This window comes from Pinus tabuliformis, chromosome 2_2 (genome assembly GCF_031772625.1).
Source record: "Pinus tabuliformis cultivar Carrire ecotype Pingquan chromosome 2_2, CPIR1, whole genome shotgun sequence".
Taxonomy (NCBI): domain Eukaryota; kingdom Viridiplantae; phylum Streptophyta; class Pinopsida; order Pinales; family Pinaceae; genus Pinus; species Pinus tabuliformis.
The window spans coordinates 404,916,467-404,928,844 of record NC_142300.1 but is presented as its reverse complement, the minus strand read 5'-3'; positions in this window follow the sequence as shown (position 1 = coordinate 404,928,844).

Sequence of the window (12,378 nt, the reverse complement as noted above, 5' to 3'; positions counted from 1 at the left end):
TTTACTTCTAGTTGTAATTACATTTAGAATCTCCCTTGTTAAAGTTGTGCATGCAACATTACTTATTCTTTCCCCCCTATGATTGTGTTGTATATGAACAACACTTTTTCCTTTTTTATTGCACCTTGTGAACTGCAGTTGGATACTCCTCCTTCTACTGAGAAAAAGGAGGAGAGGTCACTCCTGTTAGAAAACTATATATTATGGAGCAATGGAACACATAAAAATATTGCAGAAATATAAACACAGAAAAATGCATAAAATAAGAGAGACACAGATATACGTGGTTCACCCAGTTTGGGCTACATCCACAGAGAAACAGCCAATCCTTCTTTTATTATATTATCCAACAAACTCAAGAGATACAACCTACAGTAGATCCGCTATAACACCCTCTTTGCTCTCAATCTCCTCTCCCTTCCTCACTCAGAATATAGATATACATAGATGCAATACAATTCCCTCATATATAGTGAGGGGTTGCCTTCTAGGGCAAAAAACCCTAAGCTAAACATAACTTCCACCGTCAAATCATCCGCCTAATGAATGGACCAGATTGACTAGAAATTACTAGACTTTTACAAGGCAATTTTACATCTATTTTTAGCTTCGGGGGCACTGCCCCCGAGCCCCTGCCGGGGGACTGCTGGCCCTCAGACCCCCGCAGGGGGGACAAGTCCCCCCCCCACACCTCCTCACGTGGAGGTGTGTACAGTCTTCCTAGGGTATACATCCAGCTGAAACCTTTGAATACAAAAGATAATTAGGCTCCACACCCAACAATCTCCCACTTGGAGACTGATTATAGAAACTCCATCGTTGCTTCATTTGCTAGACAATAACTCCAATTTGGACCTGGTTGTTTCTCATCTTCTTCATCATACTTGAAGACCAATTGAAACTGAGCAGATTCTCAGTTTCTCACTGGTTACAACTTTCGTTAACATATCTGCAGGATTCTGGCTAGTGTGTATCTTTTCCAGCTTCAACTGTCCATCTTCCAATACTGACTGTATGAAATGGTACTTGAGATGTATATGCTTAGTCTTGGAATAAAATGTGGAGTTCTTTGTAAGATATATGGCACTTTGGTTGTCACTTTATAACCTGCCCAACTCCTGCTTATTACCCAATTCATCCAGAAACCTTGTAACCAAATCAATTCTTTACTAGCCTCTGTAGCAGCAACATACTCTACTTCTGTTGTTGAAAGTGCAACAACACTTTGGATTTTTGAAACCCAACTAACAGTTGTTCCACTTACAGTAAATACATATCTTGTAGTGCTCCTCCTTTTATCTCTATCACCTACCATATCTGCATCAACATATCCCTGTAGAGCAATGTTTGAACCACCAAAGCATAATGCTTGATTTGTGGTACCTCTCAAATACCTGAGAATCCACTTCACTGCCATCCAATGTTCTTTCCCTGGATTGTTCATGTACCTACTTACAACTCCTACTGCATGTGCAATATTAGGGCTTGTGCAGACCATTGCATACATAGCTTCCAACTACTAATGCATATGGAACTTTAGACATATGAGCCATTTCTTCCTGAGTCTTGGGACATGCCTCCTTACTTAATTTGAAATGGCGAGCCAAAGGTATACTAACTGGTTTTTCATTCTACATATTAAATCTTTTCAACACCTTTTCTATGTACTCACTTTGAGACAATGTTAATTTGCGATTCTTCCTATCTCTAGTTATTCTCATACCAAAGATTTGTTTTGCAGCACCCAAATCCTTCATTGCAAATGAGTTTTCCAATTTCCTTTTTAGCACATTTATTTCCTGCATGTTAGAACCTGCAACAAGCATGTCATCTACATACAATAACAATATAATATAGCTGCCATCATTTTTCCTTTTGAGATAAACACAATGATCAGAGTGACATCTAGTATAACCTTGTTCAGACATAAACCTATCAAATTTTATATACCACTACCTTGGAGCCTCTTTTAAGCCATACAAGCTCTTCTTCAACCTTCACACTAGTTTCTCCTTCCCTTTTACCTCATATCCTTGTGGCTGCTGCATATATATCTCTTCCTCCAAATCCCCATGGAGAAAGGCTGTCTTTACATCTAATTGCTCAAGATGTGAATCTTCAACTGCTACTAGACTTAAAATAGTTCTGATTGAAGTCATTTTAACAACAGGAGAAAATATTTCATCAAAATAAATACCTTTCTTCTGTGCAAACCCCTTCACTACAAGTCTAACTTTGTACCTCTATTTTCCTCCATCTTCTTCCTTTAGCCTGTAAACCCATTTATTCTGCAATGTTGTTTTACCTTCAGGCAACCTGACTAAGTCCCAAGTCTAGTTATGTGCTAAGGAGTCCATCTCTTCTTTCATGGTTTGCTCCCACTTCTTCCTGGTTTCTACCTGCACTGCTTCTTCATAACATTCTAGTTCACCAGAATCAGTCAACAATACATAATATAATGAAGGAGAGTATCGTTCAGGGGGTCTACTTATCCTGGTAGATCTTCTAACACCACTTTTAGGTGTTTGAGGTGCTTGTTGCTGTTGTGGTTGTTGTTCTAGCTGTTGATCATTATGATTTTCAGGCACCATCACCTTTTCTGTGATATCATCAAGCACTGTGTATTCTTTGTTTTCTTTTTCTTGTTTCTTTTCCTGCAACTGATTCTTATACAAAACCTTTTCATTGAATATTACATCTCTGCTCCTAATGATTTTATGATTTTCATAATCATATAAGCGATAACCAAAATCATTAACACCATATCCAATAAAGGTACATTTCTTTGATTTTGCCTCAAGCTTTGTTCTATTTTCTTTGTTAATGTGGACAAAGGCTTCACAACCAAAAGTCTTTAAAAATGAGTAGTTTACCTTTTTACCTATCCATGCCTCCTCTAGAATACCACCATCCAAGGAACTTGAAGGCCCTCTGTTTATTAGATAAACAATAGTATCTACAGCATCTGCCCAAAATTGTAAAGGCAATCCTACATGCAATCTCATGCACCTTGCACACTCCATGATTGTCCTGTTCATCCTTTCTGACACACCATTTTCTTGTGGTGTTCCTGGAACTGTCTTCTCTCTACGAATTCCATTCTCTAAATAGTACCTATCAAACTCTTTGCTGCAATATTCACCTCCATTATCTGATCTAAGACACTTGAACCTTTTCCCTAACTCATTTTCAACCAAAGCTTTCCATTTCTTGAAAGTATCAGATACATTAGATTTATTTCGAATACAATAAATCTAGGTTTTTTTGGTTGCATCATCAATAAAAGTAATATAATAACGAGAGCCACCAAGAGATGATACCTGAGCAGGTCCCCATACATCTATATGCACAAGCTCTAATTTTCACTCTTGTTTTCTTTTCCAACTCTAAGAAATCTGATTCTCTTCTATTTTCCATAAACACAATTCTCACAGAATTTTAAATCAACATGCTTCAAACCTGTCAAAAAATTTCTTGAGTAAAGAATTTGCATCCCCTTCTCACTCATGTGCCTGAGCCGATGATGACATAATGCTGCATCCGCTCCTTTGGAAGTTAAAGCATTAATAGAGTTAGAAATACCATTGCATAAATACAATGTACCAACCTTTTCGCCTTTTGCTATTACTAGGGCTCCTTTGGTGACCTTCCAAGCTTTATCTATGAAAGTTGTCACACAACCTTCACCGCTTAACTGCCCTGTTGAAATCAGATTTTTCTTCAGATCTAGAACATGCCTTACCTCCTTTAGTAGCCATTGGTTTCCATTCTACTGTTTTATGAAAACTATACCCATTCCAACAATTTTACAGGGTTTATCATCACCCAATCGAACTTGTCCAAAATCTCCTTGAACATAATCATGAAAATGTTTCTTATTAGGTATGGCATGGAATGAGGCCCCAAAATCTACCACCCAGGCATCAATAGTATTTTCTAATGAAAGAATCAAAGCATCTTGCAACACATCACCTGCTACATTCACTTCATGATTAGTTTCTTGTTGCGCATCTCCTTCTTTTCGCTTCTGAGACTTGTAGTCTTTCTTTAGGTGTCCTTTCCTCCTGCATTTGTAGCACACTATCCCCGATCTGGACTTGGATCTGCCCTTTCTTGATTTACTACGATATCTTGGGCTCTTTCCTCTTTCCATTTTTCTTCCCCTAGTCCTTGCAGTCAAAGCATTACCTGATGTCTCACCGGAGCTTTTCCATCGCATTTCCTCACTAAGGATTTCACCAACAACATCATCAAACTTTAAAGTACTAGATCCAGAGACAAAGTTGCTAACGACCATAACTAAACCATTCCAACTTTCTGGCAATGAGCACAGAAATAACAGAGCCCTAACTTCATCATCAAAATTTACCCCTACGGAACTTAACTGACTTGTAACTGTATTAAAATCATTTAAATGATCTGCAACAGATCCACCTTCTGACATCTTCATATTAAATAAACACTTCATAAGAAATACCTTATTTGATGCCAAGGGTTTTTCATATAGTTTGGCTAATGCCAACATTAAACCCTGTGTTGTCGTTTCCTTTGAAATATTAAATGCTACCGATGCCGCTGGGCACAGCCTTATTGTTCCAAGTGCCTTTCTGTCGAGAATATCCCATTTTGTGTCTATCATACTCGCCGGCTTCTTTGTCTTTCCATCAATGGTAGGTGTAGATCTCTCTAATATAGATAATCTTCCATCTGCATCTTCCACAGCTGGTAGTTTTGGCCATTGAATTTTTCGACCCTAAACCTACCGTCTTCTGCCATTGCTCCCACTCGAACCAGGAACCCTTCTCTCCTGTGAGTTTATCAGCCAAATAGATCTTCGGCTCTGATATTATTTGTTAGAAAATTATATATTATGGAGCAATGGAACACATAAAAATATTGTAGAAATATAAACACAGAAAAACGCATAAAACAAGAGAGACACAGATATACGTGGTTCACCCAGTTTGGGCTATGTCCACAGAGAAACAACGAGTCCTTATTTTATTATATTATCCAGCAAACTGAAGAGATACAACCTACAACAAATCCACTGTAACACCCTCTTCGCTCTCAATCTCCTCTCTCTTCCTCACTCAGAATACAGATATACATAGACGCAATACAATTCCCTCATATATAGTGAGGGGTTTCCTTCTAGGGCAAAAAACCCTAAGTTAAACATAACTTCCACTGTTAGATCATCTGCCTAATGAACAGCCCAGTTTGACTAGAAATTACTAGACTTTTACAAGGCAATTTTACATCTATTTTTAGCTTCAGGGGCGCTGCCCCCCAGCCCCTGCCGGGGGACTGCTGGCCCCCGACCCTGCTGCCCCCCCCCCCCCGCACCCACCCACACCCGCCCCCGTGGAGGGGTGTACAGTCTTCCTGGGGTATACATCCAATTGAAACCTTTGAATACAGAAGATAATCAGGCTCCACACCCAACAACTCCTAACCTCTCTCTAAGATACTCAAAGGATTCTCTGGGAAGTGGTTTGGTAAATATATTTGCAAGTTGTTCTTTTGAAGAAGTATATTCTAACCTAATATTCTAATATGATACCTTTTCTCTAAGAAAATGATACTTAATGGGGATGTGTTTGGTCTTTGAGTGTAAAACATGATTCTTTGTCATATTTATAGAACTTATGTTATCATAAATAGTGGGAATAGGTGAATCATGATTTACCTTCATATCTTGCAAATTTTGTTTCATGTAGAGAAGTTTAGTACAACAAGATATTGCTACAATGTATTATGCTTCAGCTACAGATAGTGAGATAAAGACATGTTTCTTACTCAACTAGGAAACTATATAGTTTCCTAACTAAAATTTTCCTAAACTGATGCTTTCCTTATCATCCATATAATCTACCTAGTCAGCATTTGTATATATTATTAGAGTTAAGTATTTTCTTCTTGAATACCATAGGCTAAATTCCATGGTTCCTTTCAAATAATTTAAGATTATTTTCACATCTAGCACAAAAATTTATTTTGGAGAAAATTGGAACCTTCCAATTGGATGAAAAACTTGCATGATGTTTGGTCTTGATACTATTAAATAGATAAGATTGCCAAATATTAATCTCTACATAGTTTTCTTTGAATTAAGATATTCATCAACTTTTCTCAACATGCATCCTATGACCATAAGAGTGTTGATCAATGCAATAAATTTTCATGCCAAATTTATTTAATATTTCCTTTAGATACTTTTTTTGAGATATGTATATGCCCTTTTCTGATTGAGTCACTTGCAATACTAGGAAGAATGACTATTCTCCTAGCATAGACATCTCAAACTCGTTTTTTATTTTTGTTGCGAAATTTTGACTCGTTAGATCGACATCACTCCCAAAAATAATGTCATCTACATCTATTATAATAATAAACATATTTTCATTATCGATTTTGATATAGAGATTGTTGTCTATTGCTCCTATTTTGAAACCTTGATGTTGTAGATATAGTCCAAGTCTTGAGTATGAAGCGTTAGGAGGTTTTTATACCTCCTATGTTTCTTACTCAACTAGGAAACTATATAGTTTCCTAACTAAAATTTTCCTAAACTGATGCTTTTCTTATCATCCATATAATCTACCTAGTTAGCATTTGTATATATTATTAGAGTTAAGTATTTTCTTCTTGAATACCATAGGCTAAATTCCATGGTTCTTTTCAAATAATTTAAGATTATTTTCACATCTAGCACAAAAATTTCTTTTGGAGAAAATTGGAACCTTCCAATTGGATGAAAAACTTGCATGATGTTTGGTCTTGATACTATTAAATAGATAAGATTGCCAAATATTAATCTCTACATAGTTTTCTTTGAATTAAGATATTCATCCTCTTTTCTCAACATGCATCCTATGACCATAAGAGTGTTGATCAATGCAATAAATTTTCATGCCAAATTTATTTAATATTTCCTTTAGATACTTTTTTTGAGATATGTATATGCCCTTTTCTGATTGAGTCACTTGCAATACTAGGAAGAATGACTATTCTCCTAGCATAGACATCTCAAACTCGTTTTTTATTTTTGTTGTGAAATTTTGACTCGTTAGATCGACATCACTCCCAAAAATAATGTCATCTACATCTATTATAATAATAAACATATTTTCATTATTGATTTTGATATAGAGATTGTTGTCTATTGCTCCTATTTTGAAACCTTGATGTTGTAGATATAGTCCAAGTCTTGAGTACGAAGTGTTAGGAGGTTTTTATACCATAAAATGTTTTCTTCAATCTATAGACATCATTTTCATTATTCGACAACTAATATCCTTTTGGTTGTTTGAAATATAATTCTTCCTCTAAATCATCATTCAAGAAGGTTGATTTTACATCCATTTGATAAACTTTGAACTTTTTGAAACAAGCAAACGCCAAAAACATTATGATAGCATCAATTCTAGTTGTAAGAGAAAAGGTTTCTTCAAATTATACACCTTTCACTTGAGCACACCCTCTGCCAAGTAATATAGCCTTATTTCTTACTACCTATCCATCTTCATTTAGTTTGTTTATGAAGACCAACTTAGTGCCAATTATATTCTTATCTTTTGGTCTAGGAACAAATTCCCACTTATGAATTTGATTAATTTGGTCTATCTCTTACACAATAGATTTAACTCGATGCTTACTTTCATAGGCTTTGGAAAATTTCTTGGGTTCTATCTTAGATATTAAAGAAGATATCATGGCATGCCCTAGTGTGCTTTCCATTTTCCTTCTGGTCTAAATCACTTACTCCTTATTGCCAAGGATTTGTTTTTTTGGGTGAACTTTGTGAGCATGCTGTTAGAAAGTATTTTGATGTGGAATTTATGGTTCTTCTTCCTCTTCCTCTTGTTATTCTTGTTCTTAGTGTTCATGTTTCTCTTTTATTTCATCCTCTTAGGGCTCATAGTTGATTATATCATCTAATATGTCACATTGTTATCATCTACTTTTTTGAAGAGATGTTGTAGCTATTCTCACATCAATGCATTCAACAAATTTTCAAATTATTTTATTAAAGAATTTAGAGTCTTTTCTCCTGGAGGAATAAACATGTAGAATTCCATCATCTCCTCTATAATCAAACTTTCCCAAGTTGTTCTCATTTCTTTTGATGCAATGTTTACTGCTAAAGACTTTGAAATGTTTTATGGAAGTTGGACTGCCATGCCATAGTTCATAAGAAATCTTGTTGGTATTTACTATAAGATTATCCATATCAATAATTTTGACTATTGTTTGAACTACTTCTACCCAAAAATTATTTAGAACTTTTGACTAATCAAGCATTACTCTAGCCATTTTTTGAATAGTCGTGTTAGTCTTTTAGCCACACCATTCTGTTAAGGAATTCTAGCTATTGAAAACTATATTTCAATCTTTCTCACAATAGTCACCCAATTGATTGGATTTGAATTATACCCCTCTTTCTAATCTTAAGCACTTAATATTCAAGTCTATCTCATTTTCAACCAAATTTTTGAAGATCTTGAATTTATTAAAATCTTTAGACTTTTGTTTTAGAAAAACAAATCTTGCCATTCTAGTATAATCATCAATGAAAATCATGAAATATATTTCACCTCTTAGAGATTGATTTCTCATAGGTCTACATAGATTTGTGCAAATACGTTCTAAATGTATTGATATTTAATGCTCCTTTTCCTTGAAGGGAACATTGATTTCTTTTCAAATTGACATGACTTGCAAACAATATTTTTTGATTTTGAAATTTGGGTCTTATCACATACAACGTCCTTTCTATTTAGCTTAACAATTTAATTGAAACTTAGATGACCTAGTCTCCTATGCCATAACTAGCACCTATCCATTCTTTCCATGTAACAACTTTTGTTTCCTCCATCTAGTACATATACATTACTTGAGGTTCTAATTTCCTTCACAACAGTTTTCTTGAATCTTCCTTTTTTTCTTCACAACTATGTAAATGAAATAGGTCCTCATATCCTTGGTCACACATTTGGAGACCATCAACATATGCTACATTTTGAGCTTTCATATTTCCCTTGTCCAAAACAATTGTGCCTTTTCCCATTATTCTTGTTGGAGCACTATTTCCAAAGGTAACACTTTCTCCATTGTCTTTCTTTAGGGATAGAAACTTTCCCTTATCTCCAAACATATGCTTTGAGAAACTACTATCAATTTACCATTGATTTCCTTTATTTTTAGCATATAGCATGACACCACACTCTTCTTATTTTTCTTTCTTCCTTTTCCAAATGTTTGTGGATTATTCTTTATTATTTTTCTTTAGAGGCCTTATTGGACTGATTTTAAATTCACTTACTTTGTTACCATATTTATTTCATTTTTAACATTCAACATAATCCAATAGAGGATAAAATGAATTTTGATCACCTTCATATGAATTTCTAGATTTGTTGCCTTCATAGTTATTCATTAGCATCTTATAAGATCTTGTGCTTCTACTTATACTATAGTAACTTCTTACATAATATTTTCAATATATTTCCTTGTGACCAAAATTATTGCATGAAAAGAAATGGCCATAAAAGAAATTTTAATACCAAGATATGAGGATCCCTATTGGTGAAGCAATTCTTTTGAATTCGTTTATGGGTGTTGACTAATGGTTACTTTCTTTCCTAGTGCTACCTCCTTTCATTTTCATATTACATCTCTATTGGCCCTCTCCTTCTTTCCCATTTTCACTTGCGTCGTTGATGGAATCATGTCTCTATTTATCCTTAGCTTCATTTCTAAATTTTTTTGCATTTTTGCTTCACCATTTTACGACATTCGCATAGATTTTAGGTTCTTCTTCTTCATATGTCTTTGAGTTTGATTCTTCCTTGAAATATCACTATCGTCTTCAGAACCAATACCTATTTTAATAAAAGGTGATCTCTGGCTACTAAGTAAATTATCCAAGACAGAAGAGTTTCTTCCAAACTTCAATTGATCATTTTCTTTTCTAAGATAATTTCTCAAGGAAACAATATTAGCTTCTAGTTTCTCACAATGTCCATCGTTTCCTTCTAGCTATCTTGTTACCGCTTCTTTCATTCTCCTTATTTCTTCTAATTTCGTTTTAAGGATGACAACCATTTTCTCCGTTTAATTGTGGTCCTTATATTCATAATCCTACACTAGCTCCTTTAGACTTCTTTTTTTTTAATTAATGTGAGTTTCTTTATCTCTTACAAGGCAGTAGAGAGCTCATGTTGAAAATATTTCTTATCTCCAGTTTCTCTTCTTCTTTTATCTTCTCTTTCTAGCTATATTTATTTTGTTGATTAACAATTTGATCATTCAAGACTAGAAAATCATCTTCATCATTATTTCTTTCATATTTTTCATACGGAAATTCATAGGTAAAATGACCTTTATTACCTCAATCAAGATAGACTAAAGGATTACCTTTTCCTTTTCTCTCCTTTTGAGATAGATTGCACTACATCTAATTTCTCTTTCTGATTTACCAAGGCCATGAGTAGGAAATATTCTTGATCATCATCAGATGCATGTTCATCGCTATCTTCTAATGAGCTACTATCTTCCTTGGAATCAAAATTCTTACTCTCAAGAGAAATTCCCTTCTTATTTTCAGGAAATTTTCTTCTATTCTATATTGTTTTTCATCATCAATATTTTTTATTTTCCTTTTGGATATTTGGAATCATAATGACCCATTCTACCGCACTTAAAACAATTTAATGGTATCTTTTCTTTATATCTACTGGATCATGTTTTGAACTTTCTCATGAATTGAGCTTCTTATTCATCTAATTCTAGGATAAAGTGATAATGGTCCTTAGGTTCTCTTGTTTAATTTAATGATTTGAAGGTTGCTTCCTTTAATCCAAACTTCTCTTCTCTTGTTCTCATCTCTTATGCAATAATTATTCCATGTAGTCCATCCATCTTGAAATTTTAGAGAGATTTCATTTCTTCAATCGATGAAACCGTTAGACTTATCCTTAACGGAAGAGATCTCAAGGCTTTCTGAATAATTCTTGATTGTTTAATTTTTTCACCCAATCCTTTAAGAGTGTTCACAATTTCATCTAATTGAAGGAAAAAATATGCAATGTATTCTTCTTCATGCATCTTTAAACTTTAAAATTGTATTCTATGAGTGTGAAGTTTATCCCTTATTACCTTTTAATCTCCTTCATAAAAGCTTTGAAGCTTATCCCAAATTTATTTTGCAGAGTCAGAATGCATTAATTTAACAAATACAAAACTAGAAAGACCACTTCATATGACATCCATTTCTTCAGAATTATTTACATAAACCTTTTTCTTATCTACACTTGTAGCAAGAATTTCTAAAAATTTATAGCCTTCTACCACAAAACACCATAGATCAACACCAAGAGACATTAGATGTGCTCTCATCCTTATCTTCCAGAAAGTCTAATTTGTATATCAAAGAAACTTGGGGCTTTGTTGTTTTTGTTATCCATTTTCCCCTCTAATATTTACCTACGAGTGGTGTTGGGCATGGGATCCCCACAGCATGTTTTTGGGGCTTAAAAGCCCGAGTTTTGGTCAATGTAATGTAAAGACTCTGGGAAGTACGGACGCAGAGCATGAAAGTCTAGGATGCGTCATAGGGTTGTCTACCCTAATAATTGTAAAATAATGTCAAGTTGTGTTGGCCTACCCATGGTCTACGGACCATGGGATTGTATAAATAGAGCGAGGCTCTAAGTGTAAAGATAGCTTTTTTAGAGCAGGCAGTAATAGATAGATGTGAAGGCATGGTTAGAGGATAGAAGTGGATCTGAAGTGTATTGGGTCGTAGTAGTAGGAAGAGGCTCTACAGCTGAGTGCATAGAGGCCTAGTAGAGTCCGCAGCTGAGTGCACGGACCCCTGCAGCTGAGTGCACAGGGCAGAGTTGGGTCTATAATTGAACTGAACTTGAAAAGGATTATTAATAAAGATAAGTTTGATTCAGAATATTGTGCATCTATGGTTCTGTTTATCTTTATGCATTTATATTGGTTTTGATTACGCGCACTTACTTGAAAGTTGAATAAGTAATAAGAATATTGGGCCCACACAAACTAAGTCAAAGCACTAATATAATATTGCAGTAAGGATCGAGATTAGGATAGTACTACATTTGCACCCCTTAAAGAGGTGCACACAGGCTGCTACACAGAATAGTGCAAGCACATAGGTTTGGACTGCGAACCTCGAAAACCTTCATCAAGACATCCCTAGGGTGCGGAGACCTGGTTCTAGCACCCTCCCATACCACTTCGGGTGAGACCTCAGTCCGCGCTCTGCGAACTGTCGCTGAAAGGGCCAGTAATACTGAGATTTTCTTGGCTAAATCACTTCTGAACTTGGGTTAGGCCCCACAT